Here is an 18,528-nt window from a genome sequence, read left to right as displayed (position 1 = left end):
CATTAAGCCTCCCAGGCAGGCAGATTGTGGCCCTACCAGCTTCCCATCCAAGAGTTCAAGCTCTCCCCTTCTAAGTTTGGATCCAATCCCTGGCCTTTGAGCCCAACCACCTTAGATCATAGATCATAGAACATAGAACAGTACAGCACAGAACAGGCCCTTCGGCCCTCGATGTTGTGCCGAGCAATGATCACCCTACTTAAACCCACGTAACCCGTATCCCAACAATCCCCCCATTAACCTTACACTACGGGCAATTTAGAACGGCCAATCCACCTAACCCGCACATCTTTGGACTGTGGGAGGAAACCGGAGCACCCGGAGGAAACCCACGCACACACAGGGAGGACGTGCAGACTCCACACAGACAGTGACCCAGCCGGGAATCGAACCTGGGACCCTGGAGCTGTGAAGCATTGATGCTAACCACCATGCTACCGTGAGGCCCCTAACCGTGGCCTTCTTCAGCCAACTTTCGCTGATAGATCAAAGAAAATGCAAATGAATCACGACAGAGAAAGAAAAGCTGGCAGTTCTCCCTTTCCCGAAGTGAATCGCCTGTTGACTTATTATAGAGGAAATATGACAGGGTGAGGCATTTATGAAAGCATCTAATGGGAAACTCATTAGAGCAAAACCCACTTAGACAGCTGTGGTTTTGAGGCAACAAGTCTCTCAGTTATAACAAACGATCAAAAAAAAGATCTCTTCCCACCACTGATTGACTAATGAGCTATCAAAACACCAGCAACTTTCCAGTAACACCTAATGTAGGCTGTACATAAAATACAAATGTTGCAGTGGAAGCAAAATCACTGTCAACTTTATGAATTCATCTGGATTTGTATGCATTGATCTCATGCTGTGTAATGGGTGGAAAGATAAATGCACACATAGCTGGCAAGGAGCGGTTTCATTGACAGTAATAATGTAAATGCTTTTTTACCATAAATCATTAATTGCAAGTTGGAGCTCGACTCGCTCAACCTTGAAATGAGAGTGCAATTCATTTAATGGCAACTAATATCCATTATGACGTTTCTGCCATGACAAAAGTTGAGCTTGATGAAATTCCCATTCTTCAAAGACCTATCTGTCTGCACACGGTACGACCTGGTAATGGATCAGAGTTCGACTTTGCTTTCTGCTCATATTTCAAATGAGCACATAAGTTTTCATGAGAAAATGGGTTTTGCTTTGAAACCTGTGTGATTCCTCTTCCATATCGTTGTTTAATTCCGTGCTTCCTAAACTCAATGCACGAAACACACTATCCTGAACACTTCAAATCCCTCTCCAATACATGTAAAAGCTATGGCTATAAATAAATGGTTTGATAATAAATTCTCAGGGTGGCAGCTCTGCAAATAAGAAGGCAGATGGCAAATTAAATTTAACACAGCCAAATGTGAAGTATTAGGCATTGGGCAGAAATGAATGTGTGACAGAAGTACAAAATTAATGGAATCACATTAGCACAGAAAGAGAGACTCAGGAAGGGACCCAAATCTTACAGTGGATTTGTCATTGTGGACGTTCATGAAATTAAAGTAACAAAATAACTTTTTAGACAGTGAAAGAGGAAGGAATAAGCAAACGGAGCATTGTGAGACTCTCAGGAAGAATATTGAAAATCGGCAGCAAGAAGTTTTGCAGCAACTGGATAGAAAGCAGAACCGTGTAACAGCAGCCAGAATCTTCAACCTGCAGGATATGGTGAAAGGATCTGCTAACTCTGAACGGTGTCAACAATCTTTCACAAAATTAGCACATCCAAGCCTATTTACATCGGTGACGAATGAACCATTACTATACAGTCAAGTGTAATTATTTTAATATAATTACGTGAATCTGTAACTTTTAATTACAGTGAAATATAAGCCACTTGTGCCTTCCCAAAGATCGCTGCATATGCTTTAATCATCCAGATTATTTATCTGCATCATTTATTTGTGTAATTCACTCTGGCAGCATAGATACTAAAATTTGGAACGATGCAGAGATTAGCATGACCTCTGCATAGAGATGACATGAAAATTTGTAAAACTATCCATTTGTTTAAAAAATGGCAAATTAAATTTAATAAATGGCTGGTGGAAATGTATACTTAAAATGCAGAAAATAGATCTGGTGAAACTGTAGAATTCATTGATTAGGTAATACTTAGTATTTAAGGGTAGATTTAGCAATGATGTACACCAAAGCACAGGAGAGTCAATTTGGAAGGTTGATTTTGGTTCCATATGATGTTCTATACTTTCGTGTTAGAGGGCATGCACCCAATTTCTATTCCAGATATGATGCCAAGTTCTGTTAAATATGCTTCACATGCTTCTGGCTGAAATGTCACAGGATGAAACCTGACCAGCCATGAAGATCAGCAGACACCAAGACATGTCTGCAGACTAGTCAAAGGGGAAGACAGCATCTTCAGCTTATTTCAGCTGAAAGCCAGCTTTGAAACTTTGCTCCCTGTCACAAAGACATGTGCAGCCAAATGTGACTTAGGAATGGTGCCAATGATTGGCAAGATCACTGCCTCCAGCACTTTTTCCAGGTAGCACGACATTATCAGCAATTGTACCACTGACATACACATAGATAATTTAATTTATGTATAGATCAGCACAGTCAGCACTTTCATTTTCTTTGCCTCCAGAAATCATGGGTGGAATTTTACATTCATCCACTGGCGGGTTTGAAGGCGGGGCAGGAATCATAAAATGCAGTGTGTGTCCTTCCTACCACCTATCCGCATGTGCCCAACCTGTCTCCCATTTTACAAGGGGTGGTGGAAACGGCAGACAATCTCCCCAACCTTGGGCCTATTGAGACCATTGTGATCAATGAAGTGTGGCTCACCCCCACTGCTACTTGATCCACAGCAGGGTGGGAGATCCATGTCAACTGGGTAGCTGGCAGCTTTAGCTGCATGGGCTGGTGTCAGGTAAAGGGGGGTAGAGCAGTGGTGGTGGTGGAACCTCCTTTGGGTGTTTCCTGTGGCCATCAGAGGCATCACCCCAACCCACTCGCCCTCAGGTCACTTTTGCCCTTCCCTGCCGCCAGCTTTGCCAGCTCAGCCCTCCACCAGCTTCTTCTACTCACCACTGAGGCCTGTCAGCCAGAGCCTTGCTACACAGCAGACATAACTTCGGTCCGGCCTCCATAACTTCCTCTTCTTCTCAGGACTGTAGTCCGTGCGGCGACCACTGCTTGAATCTGGTGGTCCACCCAATTGGCCAGAAACTCTCTAAAATGGAACTTCCTCCCCACAGAGGGGCGGAAGCTTCTACCTGAGCCAATTAATGCTTCGCTGAACATTAAATAGCTGATGGTCAGCCAGTATCAGTGGGGATGGGCGGCCAGTATCAGCAGGGATGGGCGGCCAGTACCTGCGGGGATGGGAGTCAGGTATCAACGTGATCAACGTGGATCCCTTCCCCACGACTCTTCAGGTGGCAAAGTGGGAAACTCTGCCATTCGAAAAATCCTGCCCCATGATTTGGCTGCACAATGTCATCGCGTTGTTATAGTTCTCAAATCAGTGATCGCTGGAATCAACGCCAGGGAGTAAATGTGGGCGGAATCAGAGTATCATGGAATCTTTACAACAGGCCTGTCATGACAATGCTGACTCTCCTAAACTCTCTGCCACATCCCCACCCTCTCCCCACATCCCTGCAAATTCCACCTTTTCAGATATTTAAAAACATTTAGAAAATGTAGAAAAATGAACATCCCAGGGAGCCACCCTGACCAGCGGGACTGCACCAGCCGAAAAACAAGATCATCCACAACCACCACCCAAGCCTAAAAATATTTTCCTGGCGGTTACAGGACTGCAGGTGCATATCCAAACACCTTTTAGACAATAAGGTCCGGACACTTACCACCCTCTGGCTGAAAAAGCTTTTCCCCATCTCTCGTCTAATACTTCTACTAGTCACTTTAATTCTATGCCCCTTAGTCACTGACCTCTCTGCTGGGTTAAATAGGCCCTTCCCATTTACTCCATTCAGACCCCTCGCAACCTTCTACACCTCAATCAAATCTCCCCTCAGTGTCCTCTGTTCCAATGAGAACAAACCCCAGCCTGCCCACTCTTTCCTCAGCTGCAAATTTCTAGTCCTGGCAACATCCTCGTAAATCTTGTCTTTACTCTCTCCAGTGCAATTACATCCCTTCTGTAAAGAAGTCACCAAAACTGCCCACAGTACTCACATTTTGGCCGAACTAATGTTTTATATAGTTCCAGTATAACCTTCCTGCTCGGATAGTCTACGCTTTGACTAATAAAGAAAAGTATTCCATATGCCTTCTTAACCACTTCATTGGCCTGTCCCGCTACTTTCAGGGATCTTGCGAACACGTACTCACTTCCTCTACACTTCTCAGTACCGTCACATTTATTTTGTATCACTTTGCCTTGTTTGACGTCCCCAAACGTCCTCTGCACCAGAGCAAACCAAGTGACACCCCACCTCCAGGCTCTCTGACCTCTTACCAGGGGGTGGGCAGCATGATGTTGCCCATTTTGTTAAAGGAAACATTTACGATGAAGAGGCCATGACAGAGTGGGAGAATTTCACCGGCACTTGGATCCTTGTGGCTGCAGCAACCATAAGAATTGAGAGGAGATCTGGGAACGCTGCCACCCACCCACTCAATGTTAACTGGAGCTCCTGCTGAGGGATCTGGGAGGCTTCAGTGAGGTAATCTTTCCCAAAGATGGAAGGAAGAGGATAATCTCGTCAACCAGGCACACACCTCGTCAGCACACACCCCGGGTGACCAGCTTCTGCAAGTGTTTCCAATGTGTCAAGTGCACTGTCATCCTTGAGGTTCCTCCACTTGACTCCACAAACCTCAGGGACGCTGGCGGCAGAGTGGCAATGACAAATCTAAGCTTGAGCATTAATGTCAAGGGAGCACCACTACAGATGTTCAGTCAAATATATACCAAAAAAACAATCAAGTATTAGAAATAGGGTGTTATTAAAATGTCACTATTTCAGCCACGTGCAATTTAAGGCTCCAGTTCCTGATTATAAAACCAAATTGGTACACACTGGGAAGCAACTGTGCTGTTTGGCATGTCACTGACCTTGTTGGGCTGGAATTTGTAGAATCGGACAGCTAAGCTAATAAATATATACTCAGTGTTCCATTTCTGGTGAGCACAAGGAATGCATGAGCAGTTGGTAAAGTGAACATCCATCTCAGGCCAGCAATGGTTGCTGTATATAAAGGGCTAAATTCAAATTTTCTTGAATCTGCCGTGGTATGTTTTAGTGAAGACTGACGATGCTTATAACCTCAGTGAGAATTGCACCTCTTGGTGAAGATAACCTGAAGATGGTGCTGGAGAAGGAATAGGGCAAGAGGTTGGCAATATTTGGGATCAAAGAGCAGTCTACTGCCCATGGAACAGACAGGAAGCAGGGCAGGAGGCTGACATCTCGAATAAGAATGGTTTTTGTTTTCACTGAATCCTGATGTAAAATCCGACCCAAATTATCTCGGCTGGCTGTAAAAACTCTGCGTTGAAAGAACTTGGGACAATAGGCTTGAATTCACAGCATGCAATTGTGCAGAATTCAGCATTAATTGCTAAGTAAGTGGAAAGGGTCACTTTAAGACGCCGTGATGAATGATGCAGGAAAATGATTTGCCAGCTCTTCTGCAAATATCTCAAATTGTGCGCAATATTTGTGCTGGGAGCTCTGTGAGCGACCAAGCGTGCAATGAACAGACATCCTCACTTGGTGTAAATATCCAGAGCAAGTAGCAGAATTAGTTTGAGGGAAAAAAAGCACCCATGACTGCTTGAGAATTACTCTTGCTTACGCAAATGGTTTTGAAAATCTGATCTCTCCATGGAATTCATACAAACTATCCTGTCTCTACAGTGTCACTGCCAACCCACAAGGGATTGAACTGCAGACTCAGACTATTTTTTCGTGAAACTAGTCCAAAAGGAAAATACATTGTCAGCTGGAAATCTTAAATAAAGCAGATGCTGCCTGACCTGCTGAGCATTCCTCGCATTTTCTGTTCTTATTCTATACTTTTCCGACTCTGTTATCTGAACCATGATAAACCAACGTTTATTGACAACTGTCACTCGTTGATTCAGTCCAGGATGCAGTGTCTGAAATACACGCAGCATTGAAATGGTTTTGTTTCATTAAAAGATATAACTTTCAAACTTCTTTGCCTCCTTAAATCCTTTGGATGAAAATCTTCTTCATCAAAATGAGGGGTGTTAGCCCTGGTAAATGTTTTTCTACCACACAAGGTTAACCTCATACGCTCCAGGGCACACATTTACACTGCGACATACAAAGATTTCTCTGCCGCAATCCAACATTGTGTCTCAGCTGCATCCACAGAAAAGAAACCCCAAAGCACTAATATGACATTTTCCATTTCCCACACCAGCCATCTTATGCTCATTCTGAACAAAACGGTCAACTTAATGCGGATTTGTGTTGTTCTTCGTGCCAATTAGGTACTGGGTTGAGTTCACCATAATTACTGAATTATCGCTTTCGTCTTTAGGCATTTACGGATCCTGTGAGGACAGCATCTGACCTGGTTACATGCCCAATTTTATATCAGTATATCTCTTAAATATCAAATGGTAGATATTGCTGGACTGAGGGTTTTGAGCTGGCGAATTTTAGAAAGCAGCCCAGCAAGATCCTGTACCAAAAATGCGAAAGCAATAGCATTTTTACTGATGAAAGGGTTTTAGTGGAAGAAAAATGTACCACAATGTTTCACAGAACTGTATTCAGATGAATGCTGAGCCAAATAGGAAAGTTATTGGAGGGGTGGCCAAAAGATTAGTCATGGGTTCATAGAATTTACAGTGCAGAAGGAGGCCATTCAGTCCAGCACCGGCCCTTGGAAAGAGCACCCCACCCAAGCCCATGCACGTAACACAGTAACATCACTTAACCTTTTGGCCGCTAAGGGGCAATTTAGCATGGCCAATCCACCTAACCTGCACTTCTTTAGATTATGGGAGGAAACCGGAGGAACCCACACAGACACGGGGAGAAAGTACAAACTCCACACAGTCACCCAGGCTGAAATTGAACCTGGAACCCTGGAGCTGTGAGGCAACAGTGCGAACCACTGTGCCATCGTGCCACCCGTCAGCGCTGCAGACACTCAGAAAGACCCCTCTGTACACACCCAAAACGGGACTTTGCTTTTTGAGCATTAAATCGCATCCATCATCTTCTTCCATGAAATTGTAGCTATTGCCTAGCCGAAATATCCAAACTATTTAAGAACAGAATCGATGTTAGAATGGACCCGATTCTCCAGAAATATTTCTAAGTGTGGTACTGGAACTGCTGCAAGCTTCTGGACGTTTGGCCTGGCAAGGTAATTCAACATTAATCGGTCCTGTTAACAAGTCCCCATGTGCTTCTCGCCGCAAATGACAGCTCGACTTGGCACCACTCCCGCCACCCCCCCCCCCCACCCCCCCTGTTAACGAGGTCGAGCAACATTTGCTCAGCCAATCCCAGCCAGCTCATAACAATGGCACCTAGAAGACTGGTTCCAAGATTGGGGGATGTAGATCTGCGGAGATTGCTAGACACAATGGAGGCCAGGAGGAATGTACTGTTCCCCCGGGGGTCCCAGCGGGTCCGCCGTAGGACAGCCAAAGCTGCTTGGGACGAGGTGGCGGCAGCTGTGACCAGGAGGACTGGCCTCCAGGGAAATGGTCAACGACCAACACCGGGCAGCACGGAGACCTCTCCGCCCCCACACGAGCAGTGTTCAGGCAGTGTCCAGGCATCAAGGTGTGATTCGGATGCTGGGCAATAACATATGCTTCATGGCCCACCCACCCACGGGGTTGTGTGAAGTGCTCACTTAACATGACTGCCAATTCCCTATTAGCAATAGCATGCAGCCGCATGGTCAGTGGCTTCGGCAGTCGGTGGGGGTTGTGGGTGGTCCGTGGGGCATACGGGCATGGACAAGAGTTGCCCCCAGAATGGGGACACATGATCCAGGGATTGGCATGGTGGTTCTGAGCGTGGTTGCACCCCCCCCCTCCCCCCGCAGCACCATCCCACCACCCTCCCATGTCGCCCACTCCCCACAGAGGGTCCCCCACTCCCCGCTGAGCACGGGGGTGGCAAGCCCAGCATCCCTGGGCTCTTTGCCTGTGAGCAAAGATGGCTACCCACCTCCCGGCTCCCCAAAGTAGCCTTTCTGCCAGTATCACATTTTTCAAAAAGAGTACTAACTAATCAGCGCCAGTGTGAGCACTTGCTGAGGCCACTTAATGACGGGAGGCCTTTGGATATGGCTCTGGTTAATTGTATGGAAATAGGGCTGAAGTGATAATAATTGGTTCCTCGCCACGCTCCGGTGAGAGGCCGACCTCGCCTACGGGGGGCGGGTCGGTTGCATCGCAAACTGTTTGCCGCCTGCCGTGGACCTCATTTTTGGTCTCTCCCGCTTTTCATCGGCCTCGTCTCTATTGAACGAGAGCGCAACGAGGCCGGAGAATCCCGCCCTAAATATATATTTTCAGATTAGCCAGAGGAAAGAGTATGTTTGTGCCACAGATTTGTACTTAAGCTTGTAAAATGCAGTGATTAACTGTAAATTTCTAAATTCAAACTTAATTCCTTGCTTTTTAATGCTGAGAGATATAAAAACGCCTTCGGGTTCCTGCATGATCTGGATGTTATATATTCTTTCAACTTGAAATTAATCAAAGCATGCTCCACACTCATGCATGCGTCAGGCTTGACTGTGATATCCGAATCTGTAAGGCAATGGAATTCTAATTATTTTCTTAAAGGGAAAGCACCATCAACGAGAGAGATACAGGCCCAAAAAACATAGCTCATAACCATGCTGACTAAAAAATTTTACAAATCAAGTGGCTTCATTGCAATCAATCTCTTTTGACAGTCTGAATAGAAATTATTGGAGATGTTGATTTTAAAAATTCCGAGCACCAGCAGCATTTCATAAAAATATAAATGTGCTGTATTGTTAGAACTTCAAGGTGACTGCAAGGTTCCAATGATTGGTTTGTCAACGATTAAAAGTACCAAGCCAACTAAACTGAAGAGAAAAACTGCTTTGAAAATTATCATTTGAATAGAGGTATCCAAAACTGTGCCTCATTACCGTATACATCACTGTCATCTCAGCAGTCTGTTGTTCCCTGTAAGAAAATAGGCCATCGTAATCATGCTGTATGCAGGTCCTGGCTGCTTACCTCAGAATATTTACCTTAAAATCTGGTTGATAAAGGACACCAGAGTCTCAATTACAAACCTCCACTCTCAACTGGGTGCTTCACGAGCAATAAACACAATGATGCAGCACCGAATAGTATACCCTATTGTAATTGTTTCCACTTTGGCAAAAGCTCAAACTTGCACAAATCAAGTGTATCCGTTATTTCATTATACTTCAACATGATAAAACCACATCTGAAGTGTGACTCATATAGACTTTGGGAATAAAACCACAGATTAATCGAGCAATACTTTTTTTTTCTGAGTCCATGCAATACAGCTTTTTCTGCAAAATTATCATGAACATAATCTGCCTCCTGCTGTTCGTGAACCGGTTTCCGCTCTCTTCATTGATTGGAAATCAGACAATACAATCATACAGGTCAAATCAATTCTGAGTTTAAAGGGAGAACGTCCATATATTCTCTGATCAAGATGCACGTTTTGATCCTTTTTCCTCGTTCGGTTTGAAAAGCTTAAATACTCAAGTATATTCAAAATTAAAAAGACATGTTGCATCCAAATGTTAGGTTAATGTACATGTCAACACCACGGCATTGCCAACCCACTCAAGTACTCAAGGGTGGATATCGCTACGTCAGACAGCATAGAACAGTGGTTGGCAACCTGTAGCCTGGGGGCCACGTACGGCCCATCTGGGTTCTGAGTGCGGGACAGGTCAGGTCACCCTCATTCATACGCCCTTTTGTGAGGGGGTGCCCTATATGTCAACGGGGGAGGTGTAGGATTCGAACTGTTGGGGGAGGGGGGCTAGTTGCCGAACATTGGTATCGGGCCGCCCACTCAGAATCTCCGACATGCATGAATTAGATTGGTACGGCAGAGGGAATTGCGTGTTGCTCCTACCGTTAGCGCAGCCAGGAGCGATTCACTTCCAGCGGGAGAACATGGGCCGGGTTTCTCTGTCCCATGCTGCCGAGATGCTCCGTTTCACTTGCTGGTTAATGGGGTTTCCCATTGTGGGGCAGCCCCACACCGTCCGGAAACCCCCGGGCTTGCCAGCAGAACGGAGAATCCCGACGGCAGAGAATCCAGCCCGTAGTCTCCCAAACAGAGAATCCTGTCCTAGGTTAAGCAAGCCATTTCACACTTCTACTGTGCAATGGAAAGCACTAACAGGATGTTGCTGTCAGCCTACACATTTTGATCAATGTTGTGCTTGAATTTCAGTGCCGGTGTGATGCCAGGTTTCTAGGCAATACATCCCAATGATTGGCTAATTGACAACAGCATATTCCTTCCGTTGTTCGGAAGAGTAATATGCAAGTTCTGTAATGCCAATCAACTACTTAAATGCAAGCTTTTGTTTTTGTCTTTCTAATTGCCATGACCTGTATTTGACCAAGTTTGGATTCTGTAGAGCCTGCCGCTTCCCTATCTGCTCAAAGTACTTTTTCCACTGTACCATAATCGTGTTAATTGGCTCAAGTAGCCAGAGCTAGGATAAGTCCAATTATGTCATCATTATTTCATTGTTTGGAATGGACTGCAGAGGAATAAGTGTACCACTCTCTCTCTCTCGCACATTTATACTATCTCTCTCTCTCTCTCGTGCACACTTATACTCTTTCTCTCTCACGCACACTTATACTCTCTCCCTCGTGCACACTTAGACTCATGAACCGATCTGCATACAACAGCGAGGCCATTGGTGGTTTGAAAACCATTTTGTAATTGAAGCGAGCTTTGCTGTGGCTTTTGAACTCAACCATGGCAATAACATTCATGTCCATGTTTCTCAGCCAATTACAGCGTGCAAATACAATGATGACCTATGCTCTGTCAATTAAAACTCCCGATTTAAAGGGACTCCAGAAGCGGTCAGAATGGCTGAAAGAACATTTACTTCTGAAACAAATTTTAGGCAAGAAGTTAGAAGGAAGACAACAGAATTCAGGCTTTCCCAGTCATCTTACTCTTTCCTCAGTGTCACACTGGATGTGATGAGAGCTATGTGTCCCTCTGTCACGTGATGTGGCCTACGGTTGTGGAAAAGGCAAGTGCTGTTGCTGCTCCTTGTGCTGTTGTTGCTGCAGCTGTTAGCGTGGCCACTCCTGCTGCTGCTCATCAGAAGCCCAGGTGACTGCCGCAGCAGTTGCTGGCATGCTACTGTGAAGGCTGGCAGCAAGAATGTTGTGATAAAGGTGAGAAAGCTCCAAGGTAGTTGCAAGTACTTCCAAAAGGTTGCAATTGACCCTCAGAAGTGCTAAATTCAGCATATCAGGACAAACTCTGCAAAGCTCAAGACTTTCATTGGGATAGGTCGTAAGCCTTGCAATGTCACCTTTCAAAAGCTTCCCAGCAAGTCACTTTTATTATTCTGTTGTGCTCTAATTTTGTTGACCCTGGCAAGGTGCCCAGGAAATCCATGTAATGGCTGCTAAAGCCAGAGAGCTGGGTTAAATCCTGAGATATTTGCCTCTGCATACTCCGTCAACTGACAACTGCAAGCGTGTTCCCCAGTGCAGCACGATAGCACAGTGGTTAGCACTGCTGCCTCACAGTATCAGGGACCTGGGTTCGATTTTGACCTCGGGCGATGTGTGGAGTTTGCCCTTTCTCCCCGTGTCTGCATGGGTTTCCTCCGGGTGCTCCGATTTCCTCCCACAGTCCAAAGATGTGCAAGTTAGGTGGATTCACCATCCTAAATTGCCCCTTCATGTGCAGGTTAGGTGGGGTTACGAGGATAGGCGAGTGAGTGGGCCTCGGTAGGGTGGTCTTTTGAAGGGTCGGTGTAGACTGGATGGGCCAAATAGCCTCCTGCATCATAGGGGTTCTATGATTCTATGTGCCTGAAAACATGTCTGGATTAAACACAGAACTGGCAGGGTTCATGTCAGGTTTCCAACCCATAGCTACCTCAATGCCGCTGCCAGAGGGGGACCGAAGCATCACAACGATCCCATGTTTTGCGCGACGTGAGATTCTCCGCCACATTGAGAACTCCGCTATCCGCAGTGGGCGGCGGAGAACCCCAGCCCTACTGTTCAAATTTGTGAAAGACTTTGCTTCTCCAGGTGTTTTGAGGTAGATGGGGCACTTTTCAGATCTGCAAATGATGACCAGTGCCCTATTTGAAAGTTTTTGTGTGATACACAGCGAGCAATGATCTGATCGGGATGGCCATGGTGCTATAGGGTAACTTAGATGTGCTCTACCCAGGAACTTAGCAACTCGCACAGTCAAGCTTTAATGACACCATGTATGCCCAAATAGATGGTGTGGCCATGGAATCCCCTGCAAGTACAGCGCTCACTAATATTTTTGTTTGTTTCCACAAGAGATGCATTTTCTAGCCTCCTATCGGGTGTATATTTCTGATACATAGACGACATGTTCGTAATCGTACAATCTGCAGCAATGTGTAAGGATTTCCTTACATACCTTAATGCCACGCTCAAATTCACTTTTGAGATACAGCAATTTAAGATGCTCCATTTTCTCAACATGATAGCAGAGAAATCTGTTATGTATTCTCCACTACTGTCTACCACAAGCCTACGTTCACCGGTCAACATACACATTGAGATTTGGATAACTCTATGCTTTATAAAATTGGATATATCAGCAATCTTGTAAATAGGGTCCTAGCCATTTGCTCACCTTCACTCACATGCAGGGACCCACTGTCTGCAAACAAAGAAATATGTTCAAGCCTTGATCATTCTTTGAATTACCTTGCAGCATGGGGAGCTTATAGTTCCCTGTTGCCTTCTGCATGGCAATGCCTCGGCCAATCAAAGTCGACTTGCTAATCAATCAGCGCCCTTTTCTCCTGTAGTTGAACTTGTTGTGAGCGTTTGAAATTTGGCATTCTTGTGTTTGTCCTGATGAATGCAAATTGAAAAGCTTCAGAAACATGTCCCTCTTTTCAGCAATATTCAACTTTTATTTACATAGCCCAAAAGCAAAATGCAGTGAGTGGTGGAAATTTGAAACAAAACAGAAAATGCTGGAAGTACTCAGCAGGTCGGGCAGCATCTGCGAAGAGAGAAAGAGAGTTAACCGGGGGGTGGCGGGTGCTTTTCCACTCCTGTTTCCGGGGTATGGGATTGACCGGAGGGGCACACTATCTACAGCAGTCACAAAATATGTTCTACACCGGCAGGAATATCCATTGCAATTGTCCCCACCACTGACACAACGGGTATCCTGACATTGAACGTTGGGATCCCCATTTGAACATATTTCAGTATCACTATTGGGCCATTCCCCCTCCCCATGTAAAATTCTCCATTGATATTGGCGTGTAGACACACTGACTTAAATCAGAACAGGTCCCCCATGACGTGCAGCTGGCTAGCAGAACCTGCTGGAGGCACACAGACAAGTACAGCCCCCGGGGGACAGATTCACGCCCGTGAAGTACCTTGGCACTGGCCCCTGGCACTGCCCGGGTAGTGCTCCATAGGGAGAGTGTTGCGTGGATGGATGCTTTGTGTGATGGGGAGGGTGTGTTGCCTGTCTGGGGGGCAGGGGCTCCTTGGTGGGGGGAGGATCTGGGGGAATGGAGCTGGGGGGTGGGGTGCGATGTTCCAGCAGGAGCGGGCTGGGTTTCTTATTTTATTTTTTTTAAGATCGGGGCATCCTTTTCAAAAAGGCGCCCTGATCTTTAAAAAACGTAAGTTGTCCATTCAGAGCCTACCCCGCCAGCGTGACATTATTAGTCCCGCTCTTTGACCTTTTATTCCCCACTGAGTGTCCTTGGGGCTGGCAGCTTCCACCCCATTTTTGTCGCCCGCTGCGCCACTCTACAAAAAAAAAGAAAATTCCACCCAATGTTTCAGATCGATGACCTTTCATCAGAATTGAGAAAAATTAGAGAATTTCCGGAAGTCATTTGGTCAGGTGTCACATCCAAGATTATTGCAGAGAACAGAAGCTCATGGTGTTGGGGGGTAATAAATTAAAATGGATAGAAGATTGACTAGCAAACAGGAAATAAAGAATAGAACAAAGAACAAAGAAAATTACAGCACAGGAACAGGCCCTTCGGCCCTCCCAGCCTGCGCCGATCGAGATCCTTTATCTAAACCTGTTACCTATTTTCCAAGGTCTACTTCTCTCTGTTCCCCACCCGTTCATATATCTGTCCAGAAGCATCTTAAATGATGCTATCGTACCCGCCTCTACCACCTCCGCTGGCAAAGCATTCCAGGCACCCACCACCCTCTGCGTAAAAAACTTTCCACGCACATCTCCCTTAAACTATTCCCCTCTCACCTTGAAATCGTTACCCCTTGTAATTGACACCCCCACTCTTGGAAAAAGCTTGTTGCTATTCACCCTGTCCATACCTCTCATAATTTTGTAGACCTCAAGTAGGTCTCCCCTCAACCTCCGTCTTCCCAATTGAAACAATCATAATCTACTCAACCTTTCTTCACAGCTAGCACCCTCCATACCAGGCAACATCCTGATGAACCTCCCCTGCACCCTCTCTAAAGCATCCACATCCTTCTGGTAATGTGGCGACCAGAACTGCACGCAGTATTCCAAATGTGGCCTAACCAAAGTCCGATACAACTGTAACATGACCTGCCGACTCTTGTACTCAATACCCCGTCCGATGAAGGCAAGCATGCTGTATGCCTTCTTGGCCACTCTATCGACCTGTGTTGCCACCTTCAGGGTACAATAGACCTGAATTCCCAGATCTCTGTACATCAATTTTCCCCAGGACTCTTCCATTGACCATAAAGTCTGCTCTTGAGTTAGATCTTCCAAAATGCATCACCTCGCACTTGCCTGGATTGAACTCCATCTGCCATTTCTCTGTCGAACTCTCCAATCTATCTATATTTTGCTGTATTCTCTGACAGTCCGCCTCGCTATCTGCAACTCCACCAATCTTAGTAGCATCTGGAAACTTGCTCATCAGACCACTTATACCTTCGTCCAGATCATTTATGTATATCATAAACAACAGTGGTCCAAGCACGGATCCCTGTGGAACACCACTAGTCACCTTTCTCCAATTTGAGACACTCCCTTCCACCACTACTCTCTGTCTCCTGTTGCCCAGCCAGTTCTTTATCCATCTAGCTAATACACCCTGAACCACACACGACTTCACTTTTGCCATCAACCTGCCATGGGAAACCTTATCAAACGCCTTACTAAAGTCCATGTATATGACATCTACAGCCCTTCCCTCATCAATTAACTTTGTCACTTCCTCAAAGAATTCTATTAGGTTTGTAAGACATGACCTTCCTTGCACAAAACCATGCTGCCTATCACTGATAAGTCTATTTTCTTCCAGATGTGAATAGATCCTATCCCTCAGTATCTTCTCCAACAGTTTGCCTACCACTGACGTCAAGCTCACATGTCTGTAATTGCCTGGATTTTCCCTGCTACTCTTCTTAAACAAAGGGGAAACATTAGCAATTCTCCAGTCCTCCGGGACCTCACCCGTGCTCAAGGATGCTGCAAAGATATCTGTTAAGGCCCCAGCTATTTCGACCCTCGCTTCCCTCAGTAAACTGGGATAGATCCCATCCGGTCCTGGGGACTTGTCCACCTTAATGCCTTTTAGAATACCCAAAACCTCCCCCTTCCTTATGTCAACATGACCTAGAGTATTTAAACATCCAACCATCAATGGGTCATTTTCAGGTTGTAAAGATGTAATGAGTGGCGTGCCACAAGTTTCACTGCTGAGACCTCAACAGAAGGCATGGGCTAGTAAATTTGCAGATGATACAAAGGTAGGTAGGAAAGTAAGTTGTGATGAAGACACAGGAAGATGACAAAGGGACACAGATAGGTGAAGTGAGTGGGCAAAGATCTGGCAAATGGAGTATAATACAGGAAAATGTGAATATGCCAATCTTTGCAAGAAAAATAAAACAGTATGTTATTTAAATGATGAAAGATAGCAGACCATTGAGATGCAGAGGGATCTGGGTGGCCTGGAGCATGACTTGCAAAAGGCTAATTTATAGGTACAGCTAATGATTTCATTGTGAGGGGAATACCCATAGAATCCCTACAGTGCAGCAGGAGGCTATTTAGCCAATCGAGTCTGCACTGACTCTCTGAAAGAGCATTCTATCTAGGTCCACTCCCTTGTCCTATCCCCTCGCATTGTTCATGGCCAATCCACTTAACCTGCAGATCTGAGGCACCCACAGTAGCATAGTGGTTAACACAGGTGCTTCGCAGCTCCAGGGTCCCAGGTTCGATTCCCGGCTTGGGCCACTGTCTGTGTGGAGTCTGCACGTTCTCCCCGTATGTGCATGGGTTTCCTCCGGGTGCTCCAGTTTCCTCCCACAGTCCATAGGTGCAGGTCAGGTGGATTAACCATTCTAAATTGCTCTTAGTGTCCAAAATAGTTAGGTGGGGTTACTGGGTTACCAGGATAAAGGGGATAGGGTGGAGGTGTGTGGGGCTTAAGTAGGGTGCTCTTTCCAAGGGCTGGTGCAGACTCGATGGGCTGAATGGTCTCCTTCTGCACTGTAAATTCTATGATTCTATGATCTCTGGATTATGGGAGGAAACTGGAGCACCCGGAGACATGGAGAGAAAGTGCCAACTCTACACAGACAGTCACCTGAGGCCAGAATTGCCCCCGGTCCCTGGCGCTGTGAGCCAGCAGTGCTAACCACAATACAAAAGTAGATAAGTTATGCTTCAGTTATGCTTTGGGGAGACCACATATGAAGTACTGTGTACAGTATTGATCTCCTTATTTAAGGAAAAATGTAAACATGCTGAGAGCAGTTCAACCAGTTGCAACCAAACGCACCGGTGCAAATGACGCCGATTCTCTGCACCTCGGAGAATCGCGTGCCGGCATCAGGGCGTCGTGGCGCGATTGCGGCGATTCTCCGGCCCGGCGCGGGGCTCGGAGAATCGCCCCCAAGGTTGCAACCAGATCAGTCATTATCTTATGGAGGGTGTAGCAGGCTCATGGGGCTAAGTGGCTTACTCGGGAGGGGGGGGGGGGGGGGGGGGGTGGTGGTAAGAAACTTCTATGATAGGGTGGAGGACAGGAGAGGTTGAATGGTGGTTTAAGGTCAAAAGGAAGTCATTCCTTTGCTGAAGATATCCCAAATCACTTCTCAGCCAATTAAATCACTCTAAATTCCTACCTTGGTGCTTGTTTAAATCTGAAGTATTTTAGGTGTTTATCTTGATTGACAAATAATGTGCTTGCTTTACACCATTCCACTGATTTGACTTACACTGCACTTTTCCTGAAGCTTGCTCCGAAACTTATGTTCTACTATTTAGAATGTGCTTCATAATCAGTCAAGTATTTTCATCTTGACACCAAATTCAAAGGCCAGGGACATCGACAGTTATCCAATTATATTCACAGATTTTCAGTTGCTGTGTGCAGCCTTAACCTTTCCCCTGGCCAGCTCGGGGTATCAGAATGTGAATACAAGCAAGAAGTTGAAAAATGAGAAGTCTAAATAGCGGTTAAACCCTCAAGCTGTAAGAATAGGAAAGCTTAAAAGTCTATGCACAGCCTACCGCCCCCCCCCCCCCCCCCCCCCTTCTTGGCTGCCTTCCATTTTTCACCCATGAACATCACCATTCCCACCCTGCCACTCACACCCAATCTTACCCACACGGCCATGATAAAATTCTTCACACAAGTTCAATAAACTATCTTTTGTGTATTGTGCCAATGATTCCTGGGTTCTGAGTGCGTGATTGGCAGAAACCTTCTGACAAAGAGCAGAGCTCAGCGCTGCAAAAATAAAGTACACTGGATATTCCTGAAATTGATTCAAGTAAAATATTTAAATTGATAACATTTTTCAACTATGGTGCATTGTAACTTTAAATCTCAGGCACAATGAGATGATAGAGATGGAAACAGGATTTCTCATCAAATTTCTCTCATGTACTGCACGTTTCAATGATTTGGGGTGGATCCTCTACTCAACATTGCTCCGGTTGGGAATTCGGATTGTGCGGAGAATGGAGCGTCGAGAGAAAAATGGGTTTGGCGCCATCCCCTGCCAGCGGCTTCAGTGTGCTACCCACCCTGGCGGGAGGATGCAAATCAAGCATTTAAATCAATTTTGATGTATTTAATGGACTCAAGGGACAAGTCTCCTCCTCCACCCCGCTTATGCTCTGACTGCCACAACAGGAAATCCATCGGGCAGGCTTTGGTGCACGTTTGCCAAAGTGTGGCCCTAACGGGATGGACCGCAAGGTCGATCACGGGGGGTCACATCATAACTGATGTGCATCC

At 45.8% G+C, this 18,528-nt stretch overlaps 1 protein-coding gene and 1 non-coding gene across 6 annotated transcripts in view; one reads left to right on the top strand and one right to left on the bottom strand.

Moving 5' to 3' along the window:
- The window catches only part of LOC119969612 (disks large-associated protein 4-like), an 847,967-nt gene that overhangs the window by 714,105 nt on the left and 115,334 nt on the right, over positions 1 to 18,528 (bottom strand). Inside the window, exon 1 of one of the 5 annotated variants that reach the window (XM_038803471.1) lies at positions 12,986 to 13,117. The exons of the other annotated variants lie outside the window; for them this stretch is intronic. The gene's annotated coding sequence lies outside the window, so the exon portion shown is untranslated. Of the gene's footprint in view, positions 1 to 12,985; positions 13,118 to 18,528 lie in introns of those variants that run through there. 5 annotated transcript variants of the gene reach the window in all.
- LOC119969812 lies at positions 1,958 to 2,060 on the top strand. Its single transcript, XR_005461481.1, has one exon. It is a non-coding gene; the product is annotated as a U6 spliceosomal RNA (small nuclear RNA).

This window comes from Scyliorhinus canicula, chromosome 7, assembly GCF_902713615.1.
Source record: "Scyliorhinus canicula chromosome 7, sScyCan1.1, whole genome shotgun sequence".
NCBI lineage: Eukaryota > Metazoa > Chordata > Chondrichthyes > Carcharhiniformes > Scyliorhinidae > Scyliorhinus > Scyliorhinus canicula.
Note: the sequence above shows the minus strand (reverse complement) of the source record. Positions and strands in the feature narration are given on the sequence as shown.